Source organism: Micropterus dolomieu, linkage group LG17, assembly GCF_021292245.1.
Source record: "Micropterus dolomieu isolate WLL.071019.BEF.003 ecotype Adirondacks linkage group LG17, ASM2129224v1, whole genome shotgun sequence".
NCBI classification, from domain to species: Eukaryota; Metazoa; Chordata; class Actinopteri; order Centrarchiformes; family Centrarchidae; genus Micropterus; species Micropterus dolomieu.
This window is the reverse complement of record NC_060166.1, coordinates 12,120,676-12,126,233: the sequence shown is the minus strand read 5'-3', so window position 1 is coordinate 12,126,233 and position 5,558 is coordinate 12,120,676. Positions and strand designations below refer to the sequence as shown.

The following is a 5,558-nucleotide window of genomic DNA, read 5'->3' as shown; positions in this document are numbered from 1 at the left end:
TCTTCTCTAGTTCAAATGAATGGATCCTGTTCTGCCGCCACCAGATTTTCCCTGAAATTCCAAATAAACTGTGTTTAAAGGTGACATGTCTATGCGAGTTGTGCTTTTGGGTCCAGAATCTGACATTATGACAGAAGCATGTAGTAGATTTAAAATTACATTTACTCATTTGGCAGACGGTTGGACTCAGGTGCAAACACAGACTCGCGAAGGTGTGGAGAAAAACAGGTTTATTCTCGAGAACAAAACAGTTAACTAGGTGAGGGTTTGGAAGTCCAGACTGGGAAGCTAGAGAGCTTGGGGATCCATGAGTGGCTGTGTGGCTGGCGATGTGAGGTGGCACGAGGCAGTGGAGGTCACGGATGGCAAAATAAAAAAAAATAAAAACAATCTGGCACCGACCCTCCAGGAGGTTGGAGCTTAAGAGAAGAGCGGTGATGAGCTGATCTGCTGCAGGTGTGGAGGAGAGCCAGGTGCTGAGCCAGCTGCCACACCCCCTGCACAGAGATAACCACAGAGAGCGCACATCCCAAGCAGCCATATAACCCAAGTTGAAACAGACACTTTTATCCAAAGTGATTTACATTGGAGGAACATACATACAAGCATCAGTAAAGAAGAAATGTACAAGTGACTATAGATACTAAGAGTAGCAATACATACTGGTAAGAGCTTTTAGTGCATACAGCATTAACAGCAGGGGTGGACTGGTAAACCGGGCCTGGTGGGCCTGGCCGACGAATGTTTGGGGCCAGTGTAACTTAAATTATTCATTTATTTAAAGAGGTGGTATTATCCTCATTTTCAGGTTCAAAATCTTATTTAGGGGTTGTACCAGAACAGGTTTACATGGTTTAATTTTCAAAAAAACACCATATTATTTTTCTCATGCTGCACATTGCTGCAGCTCCTCTTTTCACCCTGTGTTGTACGCTCTGCTCTTGAGCTACAGAGTGATGCATCTTACTTGTACAAAATCTTTGTTGGGAGTTGCACATGCGCAGTCCCCAGGTAAGGACTAGTAGCCAATCAGAAGCAGAGAAGGGCGGCTCGTCAGAAATAAGGTAGTGTGATCCAAATCAAAGCCGCTTCAGACTGCGACCGTAACCTAGCAGATGGTATAAGTTACTCACAAGTCCACAACATCATTGTTCCACATCTTACCATAAACCGCAACAAAAATCACCATATTGCAACTCAATTTTACATAAAAATTGGCCAAACAATTTGAACGTTTGCTCAGTTGCTTTCACATCCGGTGTAACATTAGCATTATAGTTACAATTTTAGCTGTGTTAGCCAACGTTTACAACAACTCCGCACTTGAACAGTCTGTGAAGTTACATTGCCGTGTTTATTTTAAATATAATTCACAACCAATAAAGCATACTTACAGTTTGTGATTGTGAATTTCCAGGCCCAAACAGAGTCGGAGTTGCATCGTCTTTTAGAACTAAATGTTAAACTGTTGCCGGTGTTCTGACGATCTGTGCTGCCTTGCCGAAAAATGCTACCATAGTGCAAATCGATAGACTCGACTCTACTCGGCCCTTCTCCGTTTTCCATTGCAGACAGTACCCAGAGATAGTACGTAGCTTGTCGTCATAGCGACGCTACACACAACTGCCGAGACGTAATGTTCAATGCGACACACACACCAGCGATCCACACAGCTTTTTAAAGTTAAAACGTTTCAACATTACTCGGAATGTAAAGACAGATAAGCGGTATGAAAACCTTCCAGCTTTGTTTTCCTCTGCCGTTGTTGCTGCAGCGGTCTGTGTGACGGCGGGAGCAGAGGGCTCTGTGAGCGGGGGGCCGGCTGGCCTCGCCAGCTCCTTACGCGGGTTGGCACAGGCTTCCCCCGCCGCCACTTGCGGAGCTCCTCAACTCCGAAAATATTCAAGCACATTTTTGTTCTGCCATCACTTCTCGTAAAACTGTCAATATTTAAAATCTACACAGCTGATTTCTCACTTCAAAAATTCTCAGAAGTGGATTTAGTGATGAAATTACACACAAAAACTGTAAAATATCAAACTTTCTGTTGCTGGCCTCTGTCTGGTGCACGCAATGATAATGCAGTCAATAGTGACGATTCTCTCTGACCAATCAGCAGTCTGTCCTGTTTTCACGTTACATTTTAGTATCCCTCAGCTCGCTTGGAACCTCCACGGAGGTGATACGAAAAAAAGTACCTAGAAGCAGGTACAACATTTCTGCAATGCAAAACCAAACAAAGGCGAGTCAAGCAAAAGGGCCTCCGCTCAGACTAGCTTGATTTGAGGGTGTGCCTGACCCTGCTAGCCGCTTGGCAAGCTTTATGACGCGTTTTCATTGTGACGTCACAAGTAAAGGGCTGGACTACAAACGAGCTGTTTTAAAGTGGTTCAGAGCAGAGCTTTCTGTGGGAGATGGGAACTCCCTTTGGGCTGGACTTTGGGCTTTTTCACTTTGCAAACCTGTTACATGCACAAAAAAGATATATAACTCAATAAAGCAGAGGGGAAAAGCCAAAAAGCACAATACCACCTCTTTAACTGATTTTTTTTAACTGACAGCGGCCCATTGTGTAATTTTCTATACTGACACTGGGCTGGCCCAATCACATCTCTTACTGCCTCTTATAATAATAACGCTATCATAAAAGTGACCTCTGCTGGTGATCACTCACTGTCAGACAGTGTTGCATAAGTTATTTGACATTGTTTTTGTGGCTAGCATAGTTCCTAATGCAGTCTTAAATTTGGCTAACTGTCCTAATGGCTGAGGTGAGGTTATTTTGTCAGCGTCGCATTGACTAATCCCACGCCGCTGTGAAAATGACTTGTTGGCCACAACACATACCACTCAGCTGGTTTGGAAGAATATTATAATAATATTATTATAATATGGAAGGATGGTGTGTTGGTGAGGGGTTTCTACCGATTTTGGTAGGCCAAAAATGCCAGGGCTGATTATTTTGTCCCAGACCAGCCCTGATTAATGGGATAAATACCAAGGGGAAGAAGTAAGAGTTAACGAAAAGTGCAGCTAATACAATTGTAGAGAATTGTAAGGAGACAGAAGAAGAGCGCAGGAAGTGCATGTTAGAGGTTAGAGGTGTTCTAGGAAGAGATGACTTTTTATTGGCTTCTTGAAGTTAGAGAGGGACGCCCCTGCTCTGCTGGCATTTGGTAGCTTGCTCCACCATTGTGGTCTTATAGATGAGAACAGTGTGTAGGGATGGCAGAGCCAGGCAGCATTCGTTGGAGTAGCGCAGTGGACGTAAGTGGAAGGAACGTAAGCTTGTGTTCTGGAGTTTAGGTAGATGGGTGCAGATCCAGTAGTCACTCTCTATGCAAGCATTAGTGACTTGAATTTGATTCAGGAGGCCACACGTAGCCAGTGGAGGTCGCTGAGTAATGAGTGACATGAGTCCTTTCGCGTTGATCAAAAACCAGACGCACCGCCACGTTCTGAACCATGGAATGGTTTCACAGCACAAGCTGGAAATTAGTGCTTGTTAATTATTGCCTTTTCCATTTATTTGCTTTCTTTTGAGAAAGTTGTGTTTGGTTTGTTGTTTGTAAAGTTGTAAATTTTGTAATAAATATCTTTATTTTTTGTTTGCACATGATTCTGGTTTCCTGTTATCATTTGCCCTGGTTTTATTTTAAATATTGTTGCTCTCCTCTCCCCCTTACCATTTGGAGGAGAGTAACAACTGCAAGGAGGGCGTTTGTGATGAGGTTCCTCTGCCTGCTAAACGAGCATCCTGCTCACGTTTGATTAACCTGCTTACTGTTGAGAAATATTCAGCTGCATTTGACGCAAGCTCGGTTCTTATTTTGAATTACGCGGACGCTTGTACACAGGCGTTTAATGATCATTGCACCCTGCTGTTGGAAAAAGTGCCGCCTCTTAACACTAGAGAAATTCCTTCTGTTAATACATCCCCGTGGATGAATGACGCCATTCGCAGCTTGAGGCATGTCTGTCGGAGAACTGAGCGTTTATGGAAAGCGACTCAGCTACAAGTCCAGCATCTTAAAGAGCTCTTAATAGACTTTAATGGAATGATCAAGGATGCTAGATACTCTTACTTTACTAACCTGATATCTGCCTGTAAAAAAAATCCTAAAGCTCTGTTTGAGACCATTAACAACACTGTTTCTCCTGCTGCATGTATTGTCCCTGTGTTTTCAAATGTTGACTGCAACCACTTTTTGTCTCACTTTGTGGACAAGGTTAGAGCTGTCAGGGCAGGCATTGTTCCATCAGCAAACCCCCATTTAGTTAAACATCACAGACTTTCAATACTGGACTCCTTCTGTCCCATTACCCTGAATGACATCATTAAGTTAGTGGGCATGATGAAACCTTCACAAAGCCCTGTTGATATTTTACCCACATCTTTGCTTTTAAAGTCCATACATCTACTTGGCCCATGTTTGGTTTAAACTTATCTCTTCAGCTGGGCCAGGTCCCCAGCTGTTTTAAGCATGTGGTTGTTCAGCCTATCTTGAAAAAGAACAATCTTGATGCAGCTTCATTTAGAAACTATAGGCCTATTTCTAAATTGCCTTTTCTTTCAAAAATCCTAGAAAAGGTTGTTGCGAACCAGCTACATAATGTTTTGGATTCCCATAATATCTTTGATAAATTTCAGTCTGGTTTTCGTAAAAACCATTCAACTGAGACTGCCCTCCTTAGGGTCTCAAATGATATTTCGATGGCTGCTGATGGGGGTAAATGTTCTGTGCTGGTCCTATTAGATCTCAGTGCAGCGTTTGATACTGTTGATCACTGCACTCTGATTGATCGACCGAAAACAACTGTGGGCATTACTGGATCAGCTCTGAACTGGTTTTCCTCCTATCTCTCTGACAGGAGTTTCTCCGTGTCCATAGGAACATGTCAGACTCTGCCCCTTTGTCCTGTGGTGTGCCCCAAGGTTCTGTGCTCGGCCCCCTGCTGTTCAGACTGTATATGCTTCCTCTTGGAAAGATTATTGGTAGGTTTGGAGACATATCTTATCATTGTTATGCTGATGACATCCAATTATATTTATCTTTTAGTTCTCATAGGCTAGACAAACTGTCTGAGTTGCACAATTGCTTAGCCTCCATTAACAAATGGATGGCAGACAACTTTTTGCAACTAAATACAGACAAAACTGAGGTGTTGATTTTTGCCCCAGATTACTAAACCCCTAAAATTAGGCAGGCCCTTGGGGCTCTATCATCCTCTGACGGTAATGTTGTGTGAAATCTGGGTGTCATTTTTGATAAATCTATGTGTTTTAATAGTCATGTTAAATCACAGGTTCCTTCCTGTGGTTCCTGTTTTTTCCATCTCAGGAACATTGCTAAGATTAGATCTATGGTTTCTAAAGAAGAGTTGGAGATGCTTGTTCATGCTTTTATTTCTTCTCCTATGGATTATTGCAATGTACTGTACATTTGTCTAAACAAATCCTCCATAGACCGACTGCAAGTTGTGCAGAATGCAGCTGCAAGGCTTTTGTCTAAAACTAACAAGAGATTGCACATTACTCCTGTGCTTAAGGCTCTTCA

General features: G+C 42.8%; 1 long non-coding RNA gene across 1 annotated transcript; it reads right to left on the bottom strand.

Annotated features, from left to right (window-relative positions):
* Positions 1 to 213: 213 nt before the first annotated feature.
* Positions 214 to 1,032, bottom strand: LOC123986411. Its single transcript, XR_006828877.1, has 2 exons — positions 968 to 1,032; positions 214 to 497 (listed from the first exon to the last, which is right to left on the bottom strand). It is a non-coding gene; the product is annotated as an uncharacterized LOC123986411 (long non-coding RNA).
* Between the last annotated feature and the right edge of the window lie 4,526 nt (positions 1,033 to 5,558).